We start from the raw sequence: 12,983 nt of genomic DNA, 5'->3' as shown, positions 1-12,983 counted from the left end.
TGGGGTGATAGTTGGATGCAAGGTGGGGATTAGCTGAAGGTTTTTTGAGAATGGGGATGATTGTCGCATGCTTAATAGGAGGAGGAAAGGTGGCTGTAGCTAGACAAGTGTTGAAAAAGGAGGTAAGATGGGGTATGAGGAGGGGGTAGATTTTAGGAATAAGCGAGGTAGAAATGGGGCCAGAGGGGAAGCAGTAGGATGAGTTTTAGATGAGGGGCAACTTCAGACTGAGTAACAGGAGTGAATGAGGGTAGAGGGTAGAGGGAGGAGAGTAAGAAGGGGATGAGAGGATAGTTTGGTGGGGATTGAGGACTTTGTTAGAGAAATAAATTAGCGAGATCAGTAGCAGGGAGAGGTGATGGACTGATCAGGGGTAGGAGGAGAGGGAAGTAGAGTTAAGGTTTGAAAGATACGGCGAGGGTAAGAGGATTGAAAGTGTAGAAGGGTCAGAGAAGTAGGTTTGTTTAGGGGGGCTAAGACAGGAGTCATAGAGGTTATGATAAGTATGTAAATTGGTTGGAGGGGGAGGGGTGTTGAAACCAGCGTCGCTCAAAGCATCTGAGAAGGCGATGCATGGAGGAAAGATGAGCAGAGAACCAAGGTTGAGCAGGCTTGCGAGAAGGGTGTAGAGAGGGTAGCTCAGAATGTGCCGCTAATACTTAGTGTGCCACAATTCTTGCTTCCACAGGAGATGCAATCTATAATTTTGTTTCCAGTATGTATGGCCCATCATGCTTAAATGTCTTGTAGAGATTTCCTAACATTCTTTGTAGCGTTACTTGACTTGGGGAGTAAAAGGTAGCTCCTGTTAGCATTTGGGTTTCATGCCAACCTGGCCCTTCTGGGATATAGCTAAATAGCTCCCAACAATTTTGAAACCTTGGGTGCCTGTTATTAGTCTGAAAGATGCACTCTGGAGTTGGGGAAACCTAGGCAAGGGTGGAAGGATCCCATGATGGGTTGCGAGAGAGGTACGCCTCTTATATTTCTCATTCCTTTGCGCAAGCAAGGTCTGAGAAAACCTTAAGTTTTGTCTTCATATAATAAAGATCCTTGAACCATCCATTGAATTCTGGGAAACTTGTGAAGACTTCTGACGGCTCATATACTTTGTTGTAAGGAAAGATGTTCTTTTTGCTGCTTCCCTCCTTTAGACTTCTATGGGACACCCTTTCTTTTTGCTTTGTTTTGACTGCTGACCTGACGGAGGTAAGTAAAGCCATAGGCTTGAATTCCCTTGCTTTGTGTTCATTTTTGTGTGGAAACTGATAAGTCTATAACACTGTCAGATTATGGCCCCCTTCAGTGGATTTCTTGAATTTTTCATGCTACGTACATCACCTTAGTGAAGTGCGTGAAGGATGCTTTGTTTCCTAACCTTTTCTTTTGTAACTTTGGGGTTACAAACGCAATGTATCCATGATAGGCAGGTGGCAACTGCTATTTTTCTACTGTGTTTTTTTTACTTTTTACTTGTGCGCTTTCGCATTTTACCGAAGAATGCCATAAACGTACCATATACTATAAAATGGCTGCACTACAAGATTTTTGCCTGCCCTTTGACCATGTTGTTCTTTGGCTGCCTTCCTGCCCTCTCTGGTCTAAAATTGCAATATATGGAATGCCCTTTGCTGGGGAAATCGTCTGCTTTCCTGGGAAAAGTGGAGGTCTGCGTCTGTTGCCAGATCTGGGGGCTTGGATTGGCTGCTCCCAAGCCCCTGAATGTTTGTTACTGAGCAGAATTTTTGCGCAATGTTATCCATGATTGGATCACCAATAGCAGTTTGAATTATGCAGATCCTTGCTGTTGTGGACCTCAGGGCGCTTCCAGTCCAACATAGTTAAAAGGATGAATCCTGCAGCCATTGACAGATTGGTGGCGCCAATATCCATACAAAGAGGTGCAGCCCGCTGTTGACCCGAGTATGACCTTTTGCAGCAGACCAGCTTCACCTTCAGCGAAGGTCTGGTAAAGCCCTGCTCCTCTACTGATTTCAAGAAGGCTCTCCTCACTTCGTCAACCCCTAGACCAGTAGTAACAACTAGTCTCGATCCCTGACTGAGGATCTTTGTTGGCTGAGCCTTCAGAAGTCTCTCTGGACTAACCAGCTCTCCTCTGGCCTACCTCACTGCAGTCATTGCTGTTCTGAGTGCATTTGACTTGTTCTATATGACACATAGGCCTGCAATTTCCATCTTCTCGCCCCAACAAAAACTGTGTGAGGCCTGCTCCTTTGTTTGCTAACTGAAGATTGCCTGTTGCTGCCTGGTCGTGGTGACTTGCTTTGCAACAAGTCCTCTCCCTGGAAGTCTTCTGCAGTCGCCTGCTCCACAGAAGTCTTCTTCTTTTCGTCACAAGGGTTATCAACTGGACAGTCCCTGGTAAAAAATCCAGGTACCACGACCTACTTCCATGTCTTTCCTGCTCACCATAATAGTCTGGCCTCCCACAATCCACCCCCAGGGTAACACTAGTAAATTCCTTTTTCAATGCTTAAAAACATGTGCATGTTAGAATTTGCACAGTATAACATTAAGCATTCAGATGGTACTGACTGCGTGTACCGCAGGAAATAGAAGTTGTTGTTCTTACTGTATCTGTTTGATGTAATAGTGTTTAAACACTCTCAAACACCTCAGCCCCCAGCCCTTTAGTTACTTCTAAATGCATGCCCAGGGCGCACAGCTGCCCCCACATCGGTCTCCCCAGCCAATGCACTTCTCACAAACGGGATCCCAGTGCCCATGCGACTCAATGGAAGATTTGAATTTGCAATGGAATCCAGTGGCTGGTGGGTTTCTGCATCTACAGAGTGAAGTGCTGACACAACATGAGGCTCACTAGCTTGCTGCTGATGTTATGTGCAATAGAAGCCTTGTTATCCATGGATGTCCTGACACACCCACCCTGGGTGTCCTGTATACTAATTATGCTGATGATACCCAGGTCGTCATGAAACTTACAGGCTCCTATGTTCAGGAGCTAGCCTACCTTAACTCATCTACTCAGCCACCCAGGCGTGGATGGCAATCCATTCCTTGGCTGTAAATGCTAAGAATGGTTCTGATTGTGGCCTCCAATCTGAAACTTAAAACCTTACCACAGGAATATAAGAGCTTCTCCATCTTTGGCACCGTCCTTCCAGTAGCCAAATGGGTAAAGTCTTGGCGTCACCCTGGATGTAGAGTTAACTATGAATCAGCATGTTGCCCAGGCTCGTTCTGCCTGTGGTTTGGTCAATAAATTATTTGGTAACATTTGCTGTTTTGTATCACAAGATAATGCAGCCATCCTTGCCACCACCCTTGTTAACCCCCGTCTGGATTACTGCAATAGTGTCCTAAGTGGCTGCTCCCAGCTCAATTTGACATCACTTCAGATTTGTCACAATGGAGCCATTCGTGCCATCTCTGGCCTCTCTTAACGGGCTTATAGCGCATCCTCCAGTCGGGATCTTCACTGGCTTCTTGTGAAGCTATGAGGTACCCACAAGCTCCTCAGGCGGACCCACAAATATGTACTCAATCTAGCACCAAAATATCATTTGGATCGCCTTCTGCACTATGTCCCTTCGCGCATTCTCAGGTCTAAGATCCGACTCAAACTTGTGCAGCCAAGATTCAAATTGGCCAAAGCTGGCAGTCGTAGGTTTGATGGGCAAAGCCTGATAGCCGTAATGCACTTCTGTTGTCATGGAGACTAGGCCTGCTGCTGTTTCTGTCTCACTCTGGGCGCTCAGAGGAACTCGGCATAGGTGCGTCGGGGCTCAAAGGGTTAAAATCTGCTACAAAAGGGTTAGGAAAGCTCCATGAAAGGTAGTACACATTCCTTCATTACATTATGGTTCTTAGAATTCCTCCAACATGGCGCTCCTTTCACACAGGGAACTGTATGCTGTGCATTCTAGTCTTTGGGCGTGGTTGGCTATTTAAGCCACGCCCAAGGACAGGTCTGTGATTCGCGTGAGAAACTATTCACACGCTCACCTCGTCTTGGAAGCCCCGGCTCTTCTGCGGCGTCACGGCGGTCCGCCTCAGCTTCCAGCAACTCCTGCTTCACAGCGGTCCGTAATTCACTGCGCGGAGAAGAAGAAAAGAAAGTTAGCGTTCACTTAACTGCTTGTGCTGCCAACTCCAGGGACCATGGGACTTCAACATCGGCAGCTGCTCTGGACCCGCTCGTTTTTTTAGCTTCTGAACTCCACAGCGGTTGCAGCTCGCATAATTTTCGGCAGCCGCACCTACAAGAAAAAAGCAAAGACAGTGAGTAAGAGTGCAGCAATTGCATGATAGCCAGTGAGGAAAACTGGGACACTTTGTCTGCATGCTGCAGCCAGTGAAGAAACTGGGACACTTGGCTGCATGCTGCAGCCAGTGAAGAAACTGGGACACTTGGCTGCATGCTGCAGCCAGTGAGGCTACTGGCACTATAGACTGGCATTTGAGTACTTTTTGGACTTTACTTCTGAACGTTCTCCAAGACCCAAAGACTGAGTTGTCCCGAGCTACTCGCACAACCAACCAAGAATCTGCACCCCTGCTTCGAAGCAGAATGGAGAGCGTGCCACTTCAACACTAAAGGTGAGCCGAGAACCACGACCAGAAACACCCATCACACAGGTTCACGGGAAGGGGCGGGGGTCCCACAACACTAGAAAAGCTTTAATTTTTTTAACGTGTGTGTGTTTTTGACAGATCATCTAGTCCCAGTTTGGAGTGGGGAAGGTGCCACACCCAGAGGGATTCATTGCTCCCGCAGAGCACCAGGTGAGCGTGACCTCCGTATAGCCTCAGAGCTACTCCTACGACTACGGATAAAAAAAGGCTGAAGACCTATCACGTCAACCTTCCCCCTGATTAACTCTATCCTGTCTTCTGCTTCTCTCTTTGCCCCCCTGATGCTGAATCCTCAGCTCCTAACCTCATTTGTTCTTGTTTGTCTTGTATTGTTTTCTTGTGTGCTCTGAGGCCCTCTGGCATGTGGCGCAGTGTATATAAACATTTTAAATACATTTCTGATGCTTGTGATCTGCTGACTCACATGCTGTGCATATAGTCGGACATCTAGTGGTCATCTTGGAGTATTGCATCTAGCCTTTTGAGAATCAAAAGGGGACGTCAACATGGGCATGCTTGTAACACTATCCCTAACGTGACGTCTCGTGTACCCAAGATACCACACGCATCGAGGTCCCTCAGATTGTTTTTTCCGCCCAGTTAGCTGGTTGCCTTATGCAGAGCTGGAAAAACTGCTACGTTCTGTTTCTTTGTCCATGACCTGCGGTCGTTTAAGTCAATCCTGCACCGATGACTACTTCAGAACCAACGTGAAGAGCGCGGAAGACCACTGCAGATTTCTGTGCTCTGGTCGACCAACCGCGTGGCCTCGGTACTCCTGCCAGGCCTACACAGTAGGGAGAGTGGGGCCTGGGCTTCTGTCTTTTCAATAATGCATTTCCTTCGCCCCTCTTTCCCTTCTGGTTTTGCTTGCACTAGTAACCTGCGCTATGGACAGGACTCCTTTTAAATTGTGCCCCTCTCGCTACGGCAAGTACCCATGGAAAGACACACACCGGAGGTGTAAAGTGTCTACCTTGATCATAACGAGCAGTCCTGTCTGTCCTGCCAGCTTTTGCGTCCTAAGACTCGTCGGGTAGGCCACAGACTCCAAAGGGTACGCCAAAACATTAGACACAACCCACTGATCATCAGGGTCAGTTGCCCTCCCCGCAACCGTATAGATGTCATGCGTCCAGGGAAAACGAGTCAGAAGGGAGTTGTTAGGGAGAATTCTCTGTTAAGGCTAATTTCCCAAACCTAGTGAGTCCCCCAGCAGCTTTGCTGGATTTTTGGGGTTTATTTTTTTCTCCTGCTAAGAGTGAGACTCTTTTTCTCCCACTCTTAAACATGGTTTGAGATATCCTTTGACGTTGCGATGTGTTTTATGGGCTATGGGGTCTTTTACTCCATAGGGTTTCATGTGGTTTTTGGTAAGTGTTACACAGCACCCTCAGTGCAGTAATACAGGGGTGTCATAGTGAACCCCAAACAGACTCCATACCCTGGGACTGACTACTGTCTCCCAGGGCGTGTAAAGTCACCATTGACTTTACTAGTCTTAAATTGGGAACAGAACCAGTACAAATCATCATATTGTGGAAGTACTGGTAGGGGTAATTAGATTGCCCCTGGGTCTGTTTTTCGAGGGGCACTGTGCAGTTCCCCCTCGTCGAGTTTCTGGCTGGTGGCAGTGGTTACCACGCGGAATATTCCTTAAGAATATTTACTATGGGATTTTCCCATTCATTTTAAATGCACCACCTTTTGGTGCAATGTTAAAGATACCGCCGGGTTATTTAATATTTATTCCCCGTTTGGGTCTTTTCGCCAGGACTCGGTTTTAAAATGACTTTTGTGTTCGCTTCTAACTCCAACCCAAGTCGAGCCCTTTGTTCCACTTTTTGGCGGGCTTCTACACAGAAGCCTCCAAAAGTGGTGTCACTCTGTCTGGGTATACAGGATGTGTCGGAGGGGGGGGGGGGGTTTAGGCACCCTGGAGTGAGTTGTCTCGGCAACTCAAGTCGCACCCTTGTGTGATTGGCCCAGTGGTGAGCCGCCCCGGTCACCACTTAGCATGTTTGTGTGACAGCTAGGACTGATGAATGGGGGTTTTCTGCATAAAATCAGGGCTTTGGGGACTGGGACTTCAGACGTCGCCACAGGACCAAAGAATCCGAAGAGGGAGAAGCTGAGTCGACCTGCAACGATGACCCCACCGGTGGAGCTCTGCTGAACCGACTAACCACTTCTTCCAACGACAGAGGAGATCTTCATCCCGAAGAGTCTTCTTCCTTTGACTGGTGGGGATAACCAGTTTGCCCGCCTTTTCGCCTTCCCGGATCATCTCGTGGCCACCTTGCCTGTGCCAAGCACCCCGGCAACCGGGATACCACGTTTTACCACTACCGCGAATACATTTTAACCGGAGAACTCCGCGGCTGGTTTCTTCCCTGGCAATGCAACGACCTTCAGCTTTCCTCCACGTCGAGATCTTCTCTTCCCCTGGACGACACCGCAACTTGCATCCACTGCCAGGAACAACTGCCCCCGCTGGAGGATTCTCTCCACTTTCAAGGTACTGTGTCCGCCTGGCCTCCCTCGCAACGGTCTGTGTGGGGGTCTCGTAAATCCTCATTTTACCACTTGGGTTGGCCCTAGGCTGGCTAACTGAACTTTTCTGAGCTGAACTGATTCCTTTTTAAACTCTCTGCAAGACCTTCCAAGCCTTTTAAACTGTGTGATCTTGGGCGCATTGGTGTTCTACTCTCTCCAAGAGGGAGCCTGGCCTCTGATCCTTTTGCTCACCAGTAGACTTTGACTGACTTTCCTGCCTTGCTGAGTGCTTCTAAAGTATTGTGTTGTGTGCTGTTCCTAATTTCTGCCTTTTCCCTCCATTTTTCTTAACTTATTGGTGTGCCATCTTTAGTTAAGCGCTCACCTCTGTCTGGAAATAAGTGGTGTTAACTAAGACTTGTCTAATAAGAAATGAAGGGATGTATATATATTAATAGCGACTGTTTTTGCACTTGCTTACAATAATAGTGCTAGAGTGTTTCTGAGTGTGTCTTTAAAGAAATAATGATATACTTGATACCAAAGCTCTGGTCAGTGTTTGCTTGTGCTACTGTATTTTGGTACCCATCTTGTATATACTGTCTCTCTTCTTGAGAGAAGTCTGGCTGCTCAGCCACAGCTACCAGGTAAATCTGGGTGGTACAGACTGCTACCAATTGGGTTTACTGCCAACACCTGTAGTCTTAAGCCTTTTGCAGTGGTCCATAAGGGAACTGCACAGGTTTCTGCCTAACGGGCGTCGGCACCAAAATTCATAAGAGCGCCGAAACGCCTCATAAGCGCGCGTCGGTGCCGAAAACCGCGACAAAGCCGCTAGGCCCGTCTAAACCTCTTCCCAATACGCCAGAAAGAGACGTCAAGACGTTGAGAGGGCTGGCAAGACTATTCTGAGGGTTCCCAACCCCTGTCTAAGACTGTCAGACAAGTCTCGACCACCTACAAATGAAAGTCCTCAAGGGTCCTTCCCCCTCTGGCTCATCCTTATGGACCAGACAGGTTTGAGGGGTACATGAATAAACTCCGGTTTGTGGTTTTTTCAGAACAATGCATCACCCCTAAAAGGCCAACAGAGGAAGAAGACTACCCTACTATGTCAAAACTTCAAAAAACCTCCTCATGAGGATGTGCTTGCCATGCTCTGAAACACTTCTGTACAAACGCGATAGAAATAAAATATCAATCAATCAAACCTGACAGAGCCAGAGGAGACCCTTATGATCAGGGAGAGGATCCCTTTGACACTATAGACCATTCCCCAGATTGGGGTGCTGAACAACCAGTGGGTGAGGCACCATGGCTGTCACTGTCCACTACCCCTGATCCAGACACACTGTGCATAGATCCTCCCTCCTCACCTCCTATAAGACCAGCCTCTCCCATTGATGATCAGATGGCATTTAAGGCCATCCTTAATAAAGCAGCTGAACACTTTCAGATTGCCACTCAGGAGGCGGTACAACAAAACGACTTCTTGCAGCATCTGCCCCCCAGGCCCTTCTAGGCCCCTGAATCCGGCCCTCAATCTATATTTGAATCCCTCCCGCACCCGTGTGCATCGTGCTCCTTGCAGGCCCCTCCATTGTCTATCCTCCCTCAGCCCTCCCACCTCCCCTGATAGGTCAACCCCCAGGTCATAAGTGTCCCTCCCAGGGCAGCCTGCTGCGCGGCAGCCCCTTCGGCTAAGGGCCCCAAGTCAACGGGCGGCTCCAACAGGGGCGGCTCCAACAGGGGCCAGCAGCGGAAGCCAATGAAGCCAGCGACCAGCTGTAACCAGCAGCAACCGAAAAGTAAGTGTGGCATGGGTGGGGATTAGAGCAATTACTCTACTCCCTAAAACCCTGGCTCTCAACATTACCTTACATGTTGGCTATACCGTTAGATTTTTGAGCACTTGGTTGGATTCGTAAACAGTAGCCACCGTCACTTATAGATAGGATTGTGAATGTTAGCATTGCTACACTTGGTTAGAATTGTGAACATTAGCCTGCCCTGGACCCAGTCAGGATTGTGAATGGTAGCAATGCCGCACTATTGGATGTGTGAACATTAGCCTGCGCCAGACCCGGACAGGATTGTGGATACTGGCAGTGCCGCACTCGGTTAGAATTGTGAACATTAGCCAGCCCCAGACCCTGACAGGATTGTGACCGTTGGCCTGAGTCGCTTCTCGATGGAAGGGCAAGTGTTGGCAATTCCCACGCTTGGGTGGAGCTGTGAACATTAGCCTGAGCCGCATCCGGATAGAGATGTGAATGATAACATGCGACTCACGTGCATCACTGCGTACACTGTTCTCCTGTTCCCCATGCTGTTGGTATATAGCCGTATTTCCAGTGGAATTTGCTCCAGGAGGGCCTGCAGGAAGTCCCAGAGCCAACACGATCACGCCTGTAGGCGGTTGTGTCTGAGAGGAGGAAGGTTAATCAAAACATTCTTAAAGACCCTGGATGCTGCAGAGACGACAGGTCGAACACTGGCCCAAGGTACCTTGCTGAAAAGGCACACATGATTAAAGAATCTGGGATTTAAACCTGAAACCCAGGCATCCCTCATTAACAAGCCGGTAGAAGAAACTAATCTTTTTGGAAAGGCGATGGATGGGGCTTTAGAGACTGCAAAAAAGGAACATAAAACCTTAGCCACTAAACCAGATAACGCAGAGGCCATATCAGCAGCGAGGAAGAAGCTCTCGCTGCTCCTTTCGATGGCACTCGTTCCCACAAAGCCTCCCCTCTTCCCCCCCCCCCCCCCCCTCTCCCCACCCCCACCACAATCAGTACCGAACGTGGCATGCATCATGGTCCTCTGGATAAGGGCAGCCGCCACAAGCCAATATCCGCCAAGAGGTCAGCGCTGTGGCAAAGGAAGGGGTAGAAGCACCACCCCAAGAGGCTCCCCGGCCTCAAATCAAAAATGATTTACCGGTCTGGGGCGCCTTCCATGCCTCCCTGGTCGGGGGACAGATAACATAATTATTCCATCCATTGGAGGGAATTACCACAGACCGGTGGACGCTCAAGAACGTCACCCATGGTTACTGTAGAGAGTTCAGCCGACCACCTCGATACCGGCCCCCAACGTCCAGACGCTTATCGCCAGAACATCTAAAGATCCTACTAAAACAGGTTGAGATCCTACAAGAAAAGGTCACAATCGAAATCATCCATGTTCTACAGGTAAACATGGGTATTTATATAGTGTACTTCCTTGTACCCAAAAAGGATCTCACCATGCGCCCTGTGTTAGACTTGCACCCAGTGAACAAATTTGTCAAACCACAAAAGTTTCGAATGACGACAATGCAAGAAGTAATCGCTCTACTAACACAGGTGGATTACATGCCCACATTGGACATGAAAGATGCATACTTTGATATTTCACTGCTGCCAGCGCACAGAAAATACCTACGGTTCATAATAGAAGACAAACCTTATCAGTTAAAGGTCTTCCCCCCCCCCTTTGGCATTGCCTCAGCCCCAAGGGTATTTACAAAGGTGCTGGCGGTAGTAGTGGCTCACCTGCGCAGGCAGTCCATTCTAGTTTCTTTACCTCTACGACTGGCTAATAACAGGATTCGTATGGAACATGCCTATCAAACACCCAAAAGATGGTACATCTACTCTTCAGTCTAGGATTCTCAATAAACGAGAAGAAATCCGGTCTAGAGCCCAGCCAAGTCAAACAATTTCTGGGTGCTCTAATTCGGACAGAGGACTGGCTAGTCTTCCCCTTCAACGAAAGGGTTCAAAACCTGCTGTTCCAGATCCCTCACTATGTAGCCAGTCGCAAGGCGACCGTACGCAAAGCCATGCGACTGTTGGGTATAATGGCCTCCTGCATTTACTTAGTCCCACATGCACGTTTGTGCATTTGCCCCATGCAAGAGTGTCAGACCAGCAGACAATGGGACTATCTAATGGTTGTCTCGGCAGCCCTCGTTGTCTCTCTCTGCAGTGGTGGTGGAGGGAAAACCTCTTTAAGGGGAAATCATTCACCACCCGCGCAGTAGAAGCTACTCTCACCACGGACGCATCTCTGACGGGGTTGTGGGGCGCAGGGCACTCGCCTCCTTCAGCGCACATGGTTTGGTCCCCAGCAGTAGCATCCAACCACATAAACCTGTTGGAATTGTTAGCAGTGTTCAAAGCTCTAAAAGCTTTCTAAACACTACAGGGGAAGACAGTACTGGTTCTCACGGACAGCAGCACGGCCATGTATTACCTGAACAAATGGGGGGGCTATACAGACGGTCCCAGAACATTTGGAAGTGGGCTCTCGAACACCAAATGTTCCTCCTGTCTCAAAACGTTCCAGGGGAACTCAATGTATTGTCAGACTTGCTCAGCAGAGACTGGTTTATACCCACAGAGTACGAATGGCAGTTACACAAAGGCCTCGTCTCCGTCTTCGCCGATTGGGGCTTCCCAGAGATCGACCTGTTCGCAACTCTGGAGAACGCTCAATGCCCACATTACACCTCCAGGTACCCCCAGAACCGATCGAAGGGGAATAGTATGTGGATAACATGGTCAGGGAAATTTGTCTACGCTTCACGCCCCCCCCCCCCACCACCACCACCATGCCCCTGCCCCCACTTCCCTTCTCAGCAGAATAGTGCACAGGATGCACCAGGAGCCAGTCACTATGATTCTAGTGGCCCCTATGTGGGCCCGCCAACTCTGGTTCTCCCATCTGATGGCTATGTCAATCTCACCTCAGATGAAACTGCCTTGCCCATACAACATTCTTTCACAAGACTGAGGGGGTGGGGGGGGCGGGGGGCACTCCATCCATGCCCACAAACTTTCAATTTAGCGGCCTGGCTCCTGAAGCCATAGAGTTCGGGCACCTCCAACTCCCTCAGAGATGCATGGACATTCTTAAAGGGGCTAGAAAGCTGAACACCAGACATTGCTATTCCAATAAATGGAACCGCTTCATTATCTGGTGCCATTCTAAGAGCATCAATGCCATAGAGTGCTCTCCAACTCCTATTGTCTTATACCTGACTCATCTACTGGACTCGGGTCTGGTTTTTTAATTCCCTGAACCTACACCTAGCTGCACTTTCAGTTAACACTACGTCCCAAAAGAAGTCGTGGTGGAAGATCCCAGTGATCAAGGCATTTATGGAAGGGGTTAAAAGACTTCATCCCCCAATTTCAAACCCAGGTCCCGGATGGGACCTAAATGTGGTACGTACTAACTAGACTAATGGGAGCTCCTTTCGAACCTATGCATAAGGCTAGCCTTAAAGCACTCACAAGACCGCCTTCCTAGTGGCAGTCACTTCAACAAGAAGAGTCGGTGAATTACAGGCCCTTTCAATTCAAGACCCATTCGTCACAATTCACAAAGATAAGGTGGTTTTGCGCACTCACCATTTCAAAGTCACATGTGAACCAATCAATTGAACTACCCACCTTCTTCCAGAACCCCACTAACATGGCAGAAAGAAGCCTTCACACACTCGATGTGCGCAGAGCAGTCATTTATTATCTGGAAAAGACTAAACCACTAAGAAAGACCAATCAGTATTTCGTTTCAGTGGCGGCTGGTAGAGAGGGGGACCCTGTTTCTAAATCGGCCATCTCAAAGTGGATTGTAAAATCCATCACACTCTGCTACACTCTTGCCAAGAGAGATCTGCCCTTCAAGCCTAGCGCACTCTACTCTGGGCACTTGGGCATCCACAGCATTCATTGCAAATGTTCCTCTTGAGTCCATTTGCAAAACAGCAACCTGGAGTGCTATTCACACCTTTTATAAAATGCTACTGCCTGGATACTCCTTCTAGGTCTGATTCTCAGGTGGGACAAGCGGTGCTAAGACATCTCTTTACTACTGTT

The 12,983-nt window shown here is 48.6% G+C and overlaps 1 protein-coding gene across 4 annotated transcripts in view; it reads left to right on the top strand.

The window, feature by feature from the left end:
- The window catches only part of PES1 (pescadillo ribosomal biogenesis factor 1), a 297,019-nt gene that overhangs the window by 96,791 nt on the left and 187,245 nt on the right, over positions 1 to 12,983 (top strand). The gene's annotated exons all lie outside the window — the stretch shown is intronic.

The sequence above is a fragment of the Ambystoma mexicanum genome, chromosome 10 (assembly GCF_040938575.1).
Source record: "Ambystoma mexicanum isolate Mex_15411 chromosome 10, UKY_AmexF1_1, whole genome shotgun sequence".
In the NCBI taxonomy this organism is placed as follows: Eukaryota; Metazoa; Chordata; class Amphibia; order Caudata; family Ambystomatidae; genus Ambystoma; species Ambystoma mexicanum.
Note: the sequence above shows the minus strand (reverse complement) of the source record. Positions and strands in the feature narration are given on the sequence as shown.